Source organism: Rhinolophus hipposideros, assembly GCF_964194185.1.
Source record: "Rhinolophus hipposideros genome assembly, chromosome: 21".
Lineage (NCBI taxonomy): Eukaryota > Metazoa > Chordata > Mammalia > Chiroptera > Rhinolophidae > Rhinolophus > Rhinolophus hipposideros.
In genome coordinates, this window is record NC_138067.1 from 7,021,786 (window position 1) to 7,038,348 (window position 16,563).

The window sequence follows — 16,563 nt, forward strand, 5'->3', positions numbered from 1 at the left end:
TTGGTTATAAACAAAGCTTAAATATTTTTATAATTTTGCTCTTGTCAAATGTAACTCATTTCATTTATGATTGGTTATAAGATTTCTCAATAATTGTTATGCAGACTTGAGATCTAACCTACAAATTGTTCTCAAACGTCGCAAGATGTTTATGAATTCCGCCTTTACCAACAATTCCCTTAAGTCTGCTTTGTTTTCTCTCTTATCAATCACACTTATTATCTCTAACATACCATATAATTTACTCATTATTGTGTCTATTATTTACCCAGAGGGACAGGAATAGTTGTCTGCTTAATTTTGTCTGTATCTTTAATTGGTTTATCCCTAGTGCCTCAAATTGTGCCTGGCACGAAGTAGCAGCTCAACAAACACTTGTTGAGTTAATGGAATAAATGTATGTTTATGTATCCAGGAAGGGAAAGAGGGAGAAAAGGAGGGGAGGAGGAAGGGAGGGAGGAAGGAAGGAAGGAAGGAAGGAAGGAAGGAAGGAAGGAAGGCAGGAAAGAAATGAACCAATGAATACTAAATCAAACAGTTAATGAAGATTGACTATATTATTTTAATTTTGCAGTTTTATTTTTCATTTTGGATCAACATTTTTTTTTTTTTTTTAGGTTTCAGGTTCCAAACATTTCTGTATACCTGAGATTTTGTGTCTTTAGGTCTAAAGGATAAAACAGTCCTGAAGATCCAAAACAGTGTTTTGTTGCCATTTCCTTTATCTCTTAAAAACCAACATCAGCAATGAGCAGCCTGAGTTAGATAAGATTAGCAATGAGGCAGGAGGCATTTCAAAACAAAACTAAGTGAAACAAAACAAAGCAAAGCAAAACAAAACACTCCTGGCAGCCTTAATATAGCAGTTTTTCTAGAATCTACATCAGTGTCTAGGTTCCATACCCCCCATTACTTATGCAAAGCATCTGACATATGTCGAGCCAGTCTGAACCCCTGGCCATTATTTGTATTTTCAAACTGAGTCCTTCAGGCAGGACTTGGGAACCATCTCTCCTAGTCAAGCGTCTGGCTCAGTTCTCAGAGCCCGGCCAAAGGAGTAATTATAGCTTCCCTCTGTGGTGTATAGGGCAGGAGGCTGATTTAATAAAGGAAGCCTGCTTGTCTGTCTCCAGCCTGGCTCTGACTCATGGAACCAGGGAGTCCCAGAAGCGCTACTCACAGAGGGTGGTGAGCAGCTGGGGGTGAGGGTGACCTGTTAGCCAGGGCCAAAGCCCCGAGGTTCAGGAAACTCCCCGCTTGGCCTGGAGGAACCTGCAGCTGGAGCCAGAGGAAGTGAGGCTCAGACAGAGCAGCTGCTGTTCCAGCAACAACAGCCATTGCCGCACCCTTGACAGGAGGCCCCTGCGGTGCAGAGATGTAAAATAAAATGGGTTAGTAATTTTCATATTCAAAATTAATTGGGGGGAAAACCGAATTGCCTCTTCTAGGGATGGCTGCCTTTGGATGATACACCAGTGGCTTCGGGTTCTTTTGGGGGGCCTGGGTGGAGGGAGGGGTGATCCTTCTGTTCACCTGATTTCCCCCTGTGGCAGGGGAGGCAGCTAATTAGGTCTCTGCAGCCTCGGAGACAGTTTGACCTGGGCGTGGCTTCAGCTTTCCCCAAGGTGACAGCCCACAGTGGAGTGGATTTCCATTCCACCTCAGATAGGTCACCAGAGGTCAGTTTATCCTTCCTCTCCAGCAGCTTCTTCCCCTGCCAGGCAGCCAGATGGAGACAACCTGACCTCCTCCCATAGGCCCTGCGGGCCAGGAGATTCCGGCTCCCACCCCTTCCCTTCCCGCTGAGTCACCCACCTCCCGGTCAGGTGATCCTCCCCTGGGCCCTTCCGAGAGCACCTTGACCTATATTTCGAACTCTCCATTACAGCCGATTTGAATTGTCCTGAGCGAGGGCCGGCCAGGCCAGCGGGCATGGTGCCCAAGTGGCAGTGCTGGCAGCCCCACGCGGCAGACGAGGCACCGTGGGCAGTAGGAGGGGATGCTCCCCTTCCGAGAAGGAGAATGCGGGGCAGGCCTGGAAATGGAAAGTTAGGAGGCTGGAAGCTGTGCGCGGGGGCGGGGGAGGCCGGGCTGGTGAGTTGAGTCAGCTGGGAAAGCTGACAGCCACTGGGAAACACGCGCTTCCCCCTCCCGCCCTGGGCTCAGTGGCCGGGTGCCAGGGCCTGACTGAGCGGGCTGCTGGGGACAGCTCTGAAGGACAGATGCAGTGCTGGCTCCAGGGCTGGGTGATACTGCTGCCCAGGGGGAAGGGAGAGGTGACAAAGCGTGCAAACCATGGCTCATCTGGATAATCCCAGCCTAGGGAACTTTCCCCCCCACAAGGAACAAGTTCCCATCTCCGACATGCCAAGAAATGGCCTCTCCTTACTCTGTTTATGGGTTCTTTGTGCAGTGGCTGCCTGTGCGGTCTTTGTGTCCTCTGGATGTGAGGATAATGGGGAGTGCTGTGGGAAAGGGAAGTGTTCAAAATCAAACTTTCAGCCACGTCGTTGGGCTTCAAGCCTGTAAACAGAGATATTAATTGGAGATCACCATCCCCGTTGAATCAGACGGCTCTGAGCTAGGCGACATGCGTCAAAGCCTAGCTTTATCAGTTAGTGGGTCTGGGTCCTTGGCAAGCCACTGTAGGCCTCAATCTGTCACATGGGGATTTTAATAAAACCATCAGGTGATGTGAGCATTCGATCAGATGATGGGTGTAAAGATCATACGTTAATTATATATAATTATGTGTGACTAGATGATGTTCTTTTCTCTAGATTGTTAAATCCTACCCCCCTCTCCCCTCTGAGGGGATTCTTTTATTAGTGGAATGTCCCAAACATAGGAGAGACTTTCCTCTGGGTGTGTTTATAAATGTAAAGAGAAACTGTAGCCTCTGGCTACATCATCATCTACCAGGCCTGACAAGCAGCCCTACACAGCATGTTTACATACCACCCACAAGTTAGTGGTACATCCTTTTATTCCCTGATAGCTAGGAAACCTGGGCATTTATCATCATTTGGGTAAAAATCTGCAGAGTGAGGTAAAGTCCAATTTTTAAACCAGAATTCAAACTTAGGAAGTTAACTGCTGGGTGCACAGTGGGTGCTAGATGGCAGGGTTAGCACAAGTGAGAGGGATGGCAGGGAAGAAGACGGGAAGAAGGAAGGAAGGAAGAGGCCGAGGGAAGAGGGGAATCAGGCATCTAGAGGAGCAGAGCTGGATTTACCTGGAAGCTGACTAGGCTTAAACTTCTGAGCCCTTCATTTGCATGCATCTCTTCCAAGGCCAGGTAGCTCGTTTTGAAGTCCGGTATTCCTTTCCTAAAGAGAGGCTCAGTGCTGTATACAGGTCAGGCCCAACCCAGCCTGTATCTGCCCCTTTACAGGTGCTGCTCTGAGAGACTCAATCCTGGTTCTTGTTTAAGATTCTCAAGCACAAAGAAATGCACGTGGCTTGTGGGGGTGGGGGTGGTGAGGGATGTGGCATGCCCTGTCGTCTCCACCGCGAACTCCAAATCTGAAATTTGCAGGAAGACAGACCCACCTGTAGTCCAGGCAAGGCCAGCGCCATAAGAAATGGGACGTAGGAAGAGGGTGGAGGTCAGGCATGTGCAAAATTATTTTGCCAATTCCAGCCGACTTCTGGAATCTGCTCTGGTGCTTGGGGACACTTCAGTTTTCAAGTTTCGTTCTGGTCTCACAGCATGGGTGGTAGAAAAACACTGGCTCCCAATCTGGAACATTCGCATTAGTCCTGGCTGGTCTTCCCTAGTCCTCTCTCACTAACTAGCTGAGTGGCTGTGGTAGAGTTACTTAACCTCATTGGGCCTAACTTTCTCTACATTTAAGATAATGGGAGGTGATTTCAGAGTACTTTGCTTAAACTCTCCTGTCTTCTGTGTTCCCATGAGTACAATGTCCAATAGCAATCATCATTATCTGTTATTAGTAGCAAGAATATACATACTTCTTAGAGATGAGGACACTGCAGTACAGAGATGTTACATAATTTCCCCAGGCCATCCAGCTAGTCAGTGGCATAACGGTGATTCACACCCCAGTGGTCTGGCTCCAGAGCCCCCTTACTCGATCACTATACTCTATACTCTAATTATTTCTTAATAGCCTGTTTTTTTAGAGCAGTTTTAGATTTACAGAAAAATTGAGCAGATAATACAGAGAGTTTGAGGAATGAAGCAAATCAACAAATGAAGTGCATATTCCTTGTTTGAGACCAGGATTCATTGTCCAAGATACAGAAAAGGTGAACTTACCCTTTGAGGTCTGGGCCCAGCATTTCATATGGGTTGTGCCATTTAAATCTCATAGGCACCTTGTTTACTTGGTGGCTTTAACCCCATTTTGCAGCAAGGAAACTGAGGCTCAGAGAGGTCAGGGGTCTTGCCCTGGGTCCCAAAACAGTTGAAGGGTTGAAAGTTCTGCCATGTCTGATCCTAAAGATCATAGTGGACCCTCTGAAAACTTTGTAATTGTCACCAGAAGGTAATGCGCCTTGTAATTATTAACCTAACATTCGTCTCTAGTACCTTACAGTTTTAAAGATTTTTATCTTTTGGTCCTCACTGCAGCCCAGGAAGGTAGGTGAGGCAGCAATTATGATTCCATTTTTTAGAGGAGGCTACTCAGGCTTAGAACATGAAGATCAGACAGTAAGGGTTGAAGCAGAGTCAGGACTGAAACACGTACGTACGCTGACGACTCTTATCCACATTGCTCTCCTCTCCCTAACTCACCCTTTCATTATAAACGACCGACCTCCTTGCACTTGGACTCTTGCTAAGCCCACACAGAGGAAATACCTTGTTTGGTATGAGTCCTCTAGGGGCTGCTCCTCTTCCCAGGGATGGCCAAGAGAATTTTTCCAAAATCCGAGCCTTGCCTGCTTTGAAGTCCTTTCTGACATATTTGGCATCTTATCTGCTCTGTTATCAAAGCATGGAAGAAAAGGGTCATCTGACATTTTCTTCTCCCTGTGTATTTAACCAACACAGGGGAGAGTTGGCTGTTTTCTTTAGAGAAGTTTGTGTCTGATTCTGATAGCACAGTCAGAAACTGCAATGCCAACGTCGAAAACCCATTGCCTGATGGCAGCAAAGAAAGGATTTCCACTCACCCTCAGTTCTCAGGCCAGTGTAGGTTATACTTCACTTGAAGCAAGGAAATTGTCTTTGTACTTCCCACTTCCTTGGCAGCCTCTGCTGGGGACGTCCAACTCATTAGCCCAGAGCAGCGTTCTTTTTCTTTCTTTCCTTTTTTAATCTTCTTAGTTTGAAAGAAAAAAATATAAAAACTACAGATATGGTACAAGAATGTTACAATGAACTCTCTTTTCTATACCCCTTAGATAAAGAAGGGCTTAATTAATTTTTAAAATCTTATTTAATTTTGTTTCTCTTTAAAATACTAATTTTATTTGAGTAGGAATTACATTTGTTGGGTTCAAAATTCCAAAAGATATATATATGTATACAGTGAGGAGTCTCCCCCAAACCCTGTCCCCCATTATCCAGTGCCCTTTCCTAGAATAAGCCAGTGATTCAGTTTCTTATGTTCTCTTTCAGAGATATTTCATACGTATACAAGAAAATATAGTTGTATGTGTGTGTGCTTGTTTTGCCTTTTTTCCCTCATGGTAAAATACTCTATTGTTTCACACCTTGGTTTTTTTCATTTGAAATAATTCTAATTTAGGTCATAAAGAATATTCTCATTTCTTTAAAAAAAATGATTTTATTGTATTCCGTTGTATGGGTGTTCCATTATTTGATTAACCAGGCCTCCAAGATGGTCACTTAGGTTGTTTCCAACTTTTGTCATTAGTGACAGCGCTGCAATGAATAACCTTGCATGTATGTTATTCGATAGGATAGTTTGCACCTTTTAATGGAGACCGGAATTGAGATTCTACTATGAGTTTATGTGCATTAAGTTTCATAAATTCAGGTACTTAGAAGGTGGGTCATTTCTCACTTCTGTTCTCACTCCTTTAATCTGGGGGTTGGTCACCTAATCTTACATTCTCTGGGTCTTAAAATTTTTCTTGGTGGTATCTCTGGTCACGATGGTGATGGTGATGAGAACTTTTCTGAAGAGGTTCTTTTCTTGTGCTGACACAGTCTCTTTCTCAGTGTTCTCCTGTGCCCACCTCTGCTCGGCACTCTGGCCAGTTACTTCAACACAAATAGCGCCTGTGTTGGCACCCCTGAATCTGAGCTGTCTGGGATCCATTAGGCAATGTGTGTTCTGACCTTGGTGCCAGGGTAGAACCCTTGAACCAGAAGTTCAGGCTTCCTAATGTTTGTATTTGGGAAATAAATCAAAGCTTCCTAAGTGTGCTGTCTGAGGAATTTAAAGAACCATAGTAAAAAGGTATAAATACCACCGCCACCAACAAAAAACAATAAACAGCTATTTCTCAAAGGAAAGCTGGAAGGTAGTGCCACAGAGTTAAGTAGCCAGGAACAGCTTCTGCGTAGGTGTTATGGCATGGATATATGAGGACACATTTTTTATTAAAAAAACTGAGCTCCATCGTTGTTAGCTCAGAGGAAAAGGAGAAAGGTTTTGAATCTAAAGATGCAGCAGTCACACACACACACACACACACACACACGCACAGCACCATACCACACACCACACACCTTGCATATGATGTGGTTATACTGTAACAGTTTGAAAAAAAAAGTCACCTTATTCAGCATCCTGCTCCCCAGATGGGCGACCCTACATCTATTCTATGAAAAAAAGAAGAATGTATCTCATCCTTGACAATATTTCGGAAATGAAATGTGTATGTTCCTTCCAAAAGATACATGTATATGTAAAGGAAAGACAGCATCAGAACTTCTGAGCTCCCTTCCAGCTTTAAAGTGTGTCGTCACTTTCATCATCAAGAAGCTCTACTTTGCCTCTGTTAATTATTGAAGTAATTGTCACCCTGCGGCTTGGGCACAAGTTTCTTTATTTAACAAACCTTTATTGAGTGTCTGCTATGGACCAGGCACGGCTACAGCCCTGAAGATACGGTAGACAGACAGATATCCTTATCCCACGGAGCTTTTATGCTTTAGTAAAAGTAGAGGAAAAAAAAACAAGTAAAACACAGTATATCATATGGTGCAAAGTATAATGGAGACAGATGAAGCAGGGATGCAGTGGGGAGTGTGGAATGGACGGAAGAGGCCACGATTTTAATTCAATGTGGTTAGGGAAAGCCTCACTGAGAAAGTAGCATTTGAACAAAGTCCTGAAGGAAGGGAGATGGTCTCAGGATGGCCCTTCAGGTAAAGGAAATAAACCTCCTCCCTGGTGGTATAGTTTGAGAGTAAGGGCTTTTTTTTTTATCTCCAAACATGCTTTTCACCAACTGATCACGAGTCCTAAAATTCCAGTATCAGTAACACACACTTTTAGGGCCAGAGGCTAAAATAAAAATACACAGTTATCAACTCTTAAAACCTTTGTGCGAGTTTGTTTATCTAATAGTTTTATAAGTTTTAAGAAGGGAGGGTAGTAAGGTGCTTGAATAAGAGGAAGTATATGCGGAGAGCAAGAATGTGACATGAGAGCCTGGATGGTTGCTGCTGGAGAGCAGGACTGAACTGCTCCTTAAGAATTGCTCTCATGTCTCCCGCTGTGCCCCTCTTGTCCTGTCCTGGGGGTGACCCTGGAGCTCTCAGCTAGGTCCTCTGCACTGTAGTGTGGAGTGAGGTGCCCTGGGGTGCAGGAAACAGGCTGATGTGTGGTTTAATAATGTGTCTCCTGAGTGGCTTCCCGTGTTTGGAGTTGTGTTGGAGATGATGGAGACACACAAGAAAGCACTTCTGGGCCTTTGTTAGCTCTGGTTAATTTCACAGCCCTCAGAAAAGTTAACGAGTCAGGAAACTCGGAAAGTTTCTTCCTTAATCAGAGCAGGAAAACAGCATTATTTGTGATGACATTCACCTCATTTGTTGAAAATGGATTGTCCCCTATGTCTGTATCCTAGGTTTACTTTTGTTCCTCAAGTTCAATTATTGAAAATGCTTCTATAGACATAAACTTTAGACCCTGGGTCACAACCTCAAATGCTTGCAGGGGACAGACAATAATGGACACCAGCAGGTGGGGACTGGTGGGGACTGTGACAAACTGGAGACTGCATGGGACAATCTCTGGGATTGCTGTCAATTGGGTATGAGCTTTCAATGTTGCTAGCATTTCTCACTTTTCAACAGAAGCTGGAAATCCATATTTTTAGGCAAAATCTTCCGATGTTTAAATGTCAGCAATGACTTCGAGATGGATAAATTGTGAAGGCCAATTTGTGATTTCTGATATAAACAGATAATTTGGTTCATTATGGAACATGATAGGAAAGGTAGGCAAAGGAGGGACATGTGATTGCCTGACAGTTTGAGACGGTACATTTTTTCAGGGAGTTGACCTCTGCCAAGTTGACCCCTTTTCTAAGGTTCTGCCTTGTCTGTGTTACCAATGGGTTATTTTGGAAAAACTCAGTAACATCTGAGTAGTCCCGAGGGAGTGGGAGAAAGTGCTGAACTGAGAACTCAACAGCCCTAGGTCCTAGCTCGATCCGCTCACATTCTTACTGTGCATCCTTCTGTGGGTCTCATAGTCCCTCGGGGTTTAATTTCCTCTTGTGCAGAATGAGGGGCTGGATGTAAGGGTTTTCAGAATGCACCCCGCTAAGCACAGGAAGTCTTCAGAGATGTCTTCCAGGGGGTGGGGCTGGGCAAGGGATCCCAGGCAGCTAGGCCTTTGTTCTGTTTTTTGTTTTTTTGTGTGTGTTTTTCCCCCCTTTGGGGCTTCTGCTTTTCTGTGTTTTAGATCTTGAACTTCTGCCAAAAAAAAAAAAAAAAAATTCTTTTTGAAGAAAGAGTTTCCCAGCTTTCAAAAAAGTTTCAAAATCACTGAATTCGTTTATCAGCTCTGGTGTTATTAGTAAGGGTTTGCAAACTCTGTGAGGCCTACAGCTAATCTGAATAATAGTCTTTTCTTCATTTGCCCGCTGGTTTTCTTCATTTGCTTGTCTAGTTCGAATTGCTGCTAGACCTGACCTCAAATCACCAAGTAGCCAACAAATATTATGGGAAGATTCACCAGTTCAATAGCTTGTTTGGCCTGGGGGGTGGGGTTCTTTCTTTGTGTTGGTGAACAGATGTGTTCTTTTTTGTGTGTGTGATGTTTCACTGCTCATATACACTGTAGTCATTTTTGCCACTAACAAAACTTTTCCTGGTTCGAATGATTTGATAAATTACATCCACATTTGACAGTGATCTGCAACTTTACACTCGAACCTCTGAAAATCACTCAACTGACTTTTTAAAATTAGTTATCATTTGTTGATCACCTCATATGTGCTGATTTTACGTACATCAGCTCTAAGCTTCAGATTGTTAACCCTGAAAAGGAGATATTTTTGTGTTTATTTTACTAATAAATAAGGAAAGTAAGGCTAGGTGAGGTTACAGACTTACCTGGACCACGTAGGATTCTAACCCATACCTGTTACTCACAACCAGACGACCTGTAAGGTTGCTTCTAGCCTTGAGAAATTAGGAGGCAGGAGTCTTCCTGTTTTAAACCGTCCCACCATCAACTGCAAAACTGCTTTTAACTTTCAACTTTCCAGATCCTCTTATGTATTGAAAACCTTAAATGAAAGCTGTTAACTCACAGTTATTCAAGTTTGTTGCCCAAATCTTAACTGAGAGAGGGTTAATTCGTGCCTTCCATGACCTGGATACCTTCAGTGGGAAATGAAAGGGCTTTCGATCTTCGTGTGGAAACAGACTTTGGGGGATGAACGAGCGGACTTTTCCATGTTATTTCTGCTCGTGGCTGAGCTGAGTTTCTCCTGCTGCAAAGGAAATCACTTTCCCCATTTACAGATCCATCTGCTGTTCTGGTCTAATGAGTTCAGTTTCCTTAGTGGTGGGTATATGCTCAGAGTGTGTCACAAAACATGTCTTGATTACGCACAATTTTTTTGTTCAGCGCTTTGCCGGGCACATAGTATGTCCTAGGTCAATATTTGTAATGACTCTCACCACTGAAATTTTTTATTTTTGCTTTAGTAAAAGTTCACCTAATAGACAGAAGACCCATACTTTTCATTTGCACACTGGAACATTATCTATAGATAATGTTGAGTATAGAGTATTATCTATAGAGTACTATTTGTGAACATTATCTATAAGAAACAACAACAATGTGAGGCAGGAGGTGTAGGGGTTGTGATTCTCATTCCACAGGCAAGAAAAATTGCTGATCATTTATTCTGTTGGCAAGTGGTAGAGCCCTGACTGTAACTCGGATATTTTTACCTCTAATCCTGTGTCCTCTCCATTTCACTACAGCCACTTAGCTTTTCTAACTGGAGGGGAAACCAATTGAGTTTCAGCATGAACCTACTTTTTGTTAATATCTCTGGTGGTGGTTTTGAAAAATAAAGGAAAAAGCAGTTTATTAATAGCATGGCTTAAGAAAAACATGAATAACCATTGTTTTTCCCTTAAAAAAGAAAGTGGAGGTCCCAATTATAAATAAGGCCTTAAAGTTTAGAGTTTGTTACAACAAAAAACATGGATAAGTGTTTCTGAGCCCCCCACTACTTGGCCTGTTTCCTCCAGGGAACAAGATGGAATTTGTGCTCTACTTTCTTCTAGGACCATTGCTTTGTGTTTGCTTTGCAGCTCAGATTCTTTGATTGATTGATGAATTGATTGATCGATTGATTGGTTGATTGATTGATTCATTCATTGTCTCTGACTTCTACAGAAGGAGATTGTGAAAGACTTCTTTTTGACTAAGGAAGAGAGAAGTGTGCTGGAACTTTCTGCCTTTAGTTTGAGGTTTTCAGAGCACGTTCTAACAGATGAAGCTAGGTTACTCGGATGCCAAGTCTCTTTCCTGAGAGGTTAATTTTTCACCTGGCTTGTGCCTAATTCTGCCCTTTTGTGATAATGAAATGAGTGTTTTAGAAGCCACAAGAGTACTCTGAAGAATGCTTTGGGTTGCCCTAGACAGAGGTGACAGAGCAAGGATTCACCTAGAGGGTGAGAACTTGGTAATTGGGTAATTATTCAGTTCTTTGTTTCTTAGAGCAGTACTTTTCTACCTTGGCTGCACAAGTAATCACACGAAGATCTTTGAAAACGTACTGATGCCTGAGACCCATCACCCCTAGGTCAGAGCAGAGTCTAAGCAAAGGTAATGTTTAAGTTTCCCTGGTGATTCTAATATGCAGTAAGGTTTGAGCATCTCTGATAGGGGCTTCCAGGGATAAGCCCAGATAGCAGTTCGTGCTGCCAGCACGTTGCAGGTTTGTCGGGTGAACAGTTTGGTCTGTAAACCACGTTTATTGAGCCCCTGTGTTCTAGGGGCTGGAGATACTTCTAGGATCAAGACTGAGCCTGTCTGTGCCTCCAGATGCTTTCTTTCTAATGGGTGGAGACAAATAATAGACACACAAACAGGACTGTGATGAGTGTTAGGAAGGAAACAAACAACAATTATGGGCCCAGGGAGGCCTCTCTGAGCAGCTAGGTTTTGTTACGATCCAGCAGGAGCAGCTGTATCAAGAGCCAATGAGAAGGCAGAGGGAACAGAAGGTGAAAAGGTCCTGAGGCCAGGAGAGTGGTGTATTTGAGGAACAGGAAAAGACTGCAGTCACTTTTGTTTATCTAGAAATAGGAGTGGCAGAGAGTGAGCAAGTGCCAGCCTGACATTTCTTAGAGTTTACACAAACTACTCAGTATGTTCTTACCAAATCGTATACACTCCGAAGAGGAAATAAGAGAAGTATCCTTCAGGAGCCAGGGTAGCATGTGCTGGACAAAAAGGGCTCCACGTTAGTAGGCAAAATTGCTGACTGTGAGAAAAAGTTAGGCAGTCCTATATGACATTGAGATAAACCATGACAAGGGGAAAAATCAAGAACATAGTTGAGATGCACAACATTTGGCCTAATTCTTTAGTCTTTTATCTGGTTGCTAAACATCACTTGAACACAGCCTGTCACTGTGGCAGAACTGGCCTCATTTTGGAAGACATTCAGGTCTCTGACATACTGTTTCTGAGGTCTCTACTTAACCAAACTTTCTGGGAGGTGAGATGTTTGTCAAGTTTCTATAATGTGGGAGAAATCAAATCCATGCCTACAGGAGACCTAAATATGTTTGCGCTTTTCTGAAGATGCATAGACCCATCTCCTTTCCTTGTTTTCACATACGACTTGTACTTAAATTGTGCAAAGTCACCAACTGCTTAACATCTAACGGTAACCAGAGAAAAAAGCTACAGTGACTTATTTGCAGCAAAACTTTCTAAGATCCTTCTGCTGTTAAATTAAACAAAAATTTTTTTCCATCATCTAACTTGGTTTGGCATGTTACTCATCTTCTGTAAAACAAACCATGGAGTTCAGTGCAAAGAAAATAACTATAATTAAGACGCATCCTCAACCAAAATGTCCAAATGCTTTTATCTATCTATCTATCTATCATCTATCTATCTATCTATCTATCTATCTATCTATCTATCTATCTATCTATCTATTATTGGGGAATATTGGGGAACAGTGTGTTTTTCCAGGACCCATTGGTTCTAAGTCAAGTCATTTTTCAGTCTAGTTGTGGAGGGCGCAGCTTACTGGCCCATGTTGAAATCAAACCGGTGACCTTGTAGTTATGAGCACCATGCTATAACCAACTGAGCTACCTGGCCGCCCTCCAAATGCTTTTAAATAAGATAATATGCACTGATAAAAATGAGAGTACCTCAAAAGATGATCTTAATAAGGAAGATAGTCCTTCTTAAGCCATCCATATGCAACAAGAAAAAAACTCACCAAGTTATTTTTAAAAATTACAAGGCTGTGGTAATCGTTAAAGGATTTGTTTTATTCCTAACGACAATAGTATATATGAGTTTTATAAGCTCCTTTCAAGACATACGTAGGCGTGTGAAGCCAGGCCAAAGGGATCATAGAAAGATGGTGACCAAATTATAGTCATGCCTGTAACTAATGGGGGAAAACAAGTCAAGAAATATTCAGAGGGAACCGGGTACAATTTTCTCTCTTTTTTTTTCTGAAACTTAAACAAGACAAGATGGATTTAAATTGCACCAGGATGGGTTTCTTCTTGAAATAAGATGCCCATAATGCCTATAAAACAAACCAGTTGGTTAGGAAAAGACATGTCTGTAGTTTCCTTCAGTTCATAGGCTATGTGGTATAGGTCATACATGGTTTTTTAATTACCTTACCTGCAAATGGAGATTAAGTATTACCAAAATTAATAAAAACAATTGATTAGTGGGTATTTACTTCATAAAATAATTTGCCATGGGGCCAAAGGACCCCGTGTGTCTTATTCATTGTTGTATTCACAACACCTAACATTGTGCCTGACATGGCACAAATACTCTTTAAATATTTGTGAATGAACTTATTTTTTAAATAGCAGCTGCATTTCCTGCATTGGATCCCTCCAAACGATTTAGATGTAACTTCTCCAGGAGTGCCTATATGATGGAAGGAGAAGCAGACGCACAAGGAGAGGCAGTGAGGTGCTCAGGGAGGTCTTATCAAGGTAAACAGCAAAGCCTCCTTCTCCTAGAGACCTTTTGAGACTAGGACAAGCAACTGTTTCTTAAAACAGAACAGTGGAAGATTGGAACTGTCAAGTAGGAGCGTGCTTTGAAGCACATTCCTGGCTAAAAGCAGGGGATAAACTAGATAAAATGTAGAGACTCTAAGATCTGGCGCTGATTAAATAGGCCTAAGAGTGAGAGTGAGGAATAGCTGCCTGGCCGAACACGTCCTTCGGATGTTGTTATTATCAGCAGTCTCTAGATTTGAAAACAGCACTGAACATGCTTTTCAATGATCTCTGAGGTGCTTTAAGCTACAGCTGAAAGCCTGTGTAGCCCTGTTTTCTATTTGCTTGAGCAAGAGCCTGAAAAGGATGGCTAAAGAGCTTTCTAGTGACATCCTTCACTCTTGTTCTAAAAAGCACCTGTGTTCTTGACTGAGATAGGGAAATTTCACAACTCCCAGGGGCTCATGTGACGTCAGTTTTGACTTACTACTGACCCAACTAAAAGTTCCTTTCAGATTCTTTTCCTGAGGTAGAAAAGTGAGCTCTTCAATCTATAACTTATTGCAGAAAGGTGGAAATCATGTCCTATTCCATAATATAATGAAGCATAAGACATTGAAATTATGAATCTACATAAAATGTGTAAAAGATTTAAAGAGCATACTTTAACGTTTATAAGTACTGATCATTGGCCTGTGAAAGAACATTTTCTTTAGAGCCTCAGTCTATGAAAAAATGCCAATAAGATTGAGTGAGAAGATATTTTATACACACACATTTAAATGTTCAATATGTATTATTATTTATATGGGAATAATAATCCTTCTTTTGTAGCCAACACAGCACCCAGCCTGGTACACATACATGGTATAGGTATTTATATGCATGTAAATTACATTAAAGTCGCAAAACTGGCAAGCCCAATGAGAAATAACAGTGCCACTACAGCAATCTTCAGACTTAAAAACATTATTTGCTGCTTAACTAATTTGATAAATATAATTAAAGTATATCTGTTCTTTTTGTCTCAATGTGTTCATATATGTGTGTGTGTTTATATGTATATATACACACGTACATATTTATGGATTTAATGAGTATAATATAACAAAGTTGGAAATTGCTGCCTAGACATAAAAAAATAGCTTTATTGAGATACTATTTATTTACCATAAAAGTCACACTTCAGTGGTATTTAATATATCCATAGTTGTGCCACCATCACCACAATCTAATTTTAGAACATTTTCATCAACCCCAAAAAGTACTTTTTAGCAATCCCTCTCCATTCTTCGTCCCTTGCCTTCCCACCGTGGCCTCAGCAACCACTCATCTACTTTCTGTTTCCATAGATTTGCTTTTTCTGCACATTTCACATAAGTGGAATTATATAATATGTGGCTTTTTGTATCACTCTGTATAATGTTTTTAAGGCTGATCCGTGTTTGTAGCGTGTACAACTATTTAATCCTTTTTATGGCTGAATAATATTCTATTGCGTGGATATACCACGTTTTGTTTATTCGTCAGTTGGTGGACATTTAGGTTATTTCCACTTTTGTGTTATTATGAATATTGCTCTATGACCATTTGTAAGTTTTTGTGTGGACATATGTTTTCATTTCTTTTGTGTTGCTCGGTCATATAATAACTATGTTTAACTTTTTGAAGAATTGTTTTCTAAAATGATGGCACCATTTCACATTCCCACCAACAATGTATGAAGGTTCCAATTTCTTTACATCTTTATCCGCAATTGTTATTGCCTGTCTTTTTTATTATAGCCATGCTGAGGGATGTGAAGTGGTATCTCATTGTGGTTTTGATTTGCATTTGTCCAATAACTAATGATGTGCATCTTTTATGCACATATTGGCTATTTGTATATCTTCATTGGCGACATGTCTATTCCAGAATACTTTGCCCATTTTCAAATCGGGTTATTTGTCTTTTTATTGTTGAGTCGTAAGAGCTCTTTATACATTCTGGTTACTAGACCCTTATTAGATATATGATTTTCAAGTATTTTCTGTCATTCTGTAGGTGTCTTTCTTTGTTCTGTCTTAATGGTGTCCTTTGAAGCCCAGATGTCTATTTTGATGTTCAATTTATCAAATGTTTTCTTTGGTTGCTTGTGCCAAAATTTTTAATTTTGATTAAGTCCAATTTATATTTTCTTTGGTTGCTTATGCTTTTGGCATCATGTATAAGGATCTATTGCCTAACCCAAGATCCCAAAAATTTACTCCTAGGTTTTTTTGTTAGCATTTTATAGTTTTATATCTTACATTTAGGCCTATGATCCCTTCTGATTTATTGTGTATGGCGTGAGATAGGGATCCAACTTCATTCTCTAGCATTAGCCTATCCAGTTGTCTTTCTCAATTTAAATGTATTGGCACTCTTGTTGAAAATTAATTGACCATAAATGTAAAGGTTTATTTCTGGGCTCTCAATTCTATTCCATTGATCTTTATGTCTATCCTTATGCCAGTAGCACACTGTCTCAATTACGGTAACATCATAGTAACTTTTGAAATCGGGAAGTGTGAGTCCTCCAACTTTCTTCTTTTTCAAGGTTGTTTTCACTATTCTGGGGGCATCACTTCTGTAGGTCTCACTGAGGTAGGGTCTAATCCTTAGTTTTACAGTTTTAGGATCTTAATTGTATCAGTTTTCTCCAAAAGTGAACAGGTACTAGAGCATTGGTTTATATTCCTCAAACATGCAAAATGCCAAGTTTGATATATACATTTTGGGATATTCCTTTTTTGGTGGCTTCAACCAAAATCCCTATACAGAAAGTCCCCTTTACAAGGTGCCAAATTAATTACTAAAAGATTGCTTGATGAACATGGAATTGGAAACTCAGATGGAAGGGAGGGATATAGTATAATGGTTAAGAGTTACAGGCTTTAAATCCA

General features: G+C 41.3%; 1 protein-coding gene across 1 annotated transcript in view; it reads left to right on the forward strand.

Moving 5' to 3' along the window:
* The first annotated feature begins 407 nt into the window (after nucleotides 1–407).
* The window catches only part of CHD9 (chromodomain helicase DNA binding protein 9), a 150,157-nt gene continuing 134,001 nt past the window's right edge, over nucleotides 408–16,563 (forward strand). Inside the window, exon 1 of the mRNA XM_081031658.1 lies at nucleotides 408–1,391. The gene's annotated coding sequence lies outside the window, so the exon portion shown is untranslated. The remainder of the gene's footprint in view (nucleotides 1,392–16,563) is intronic.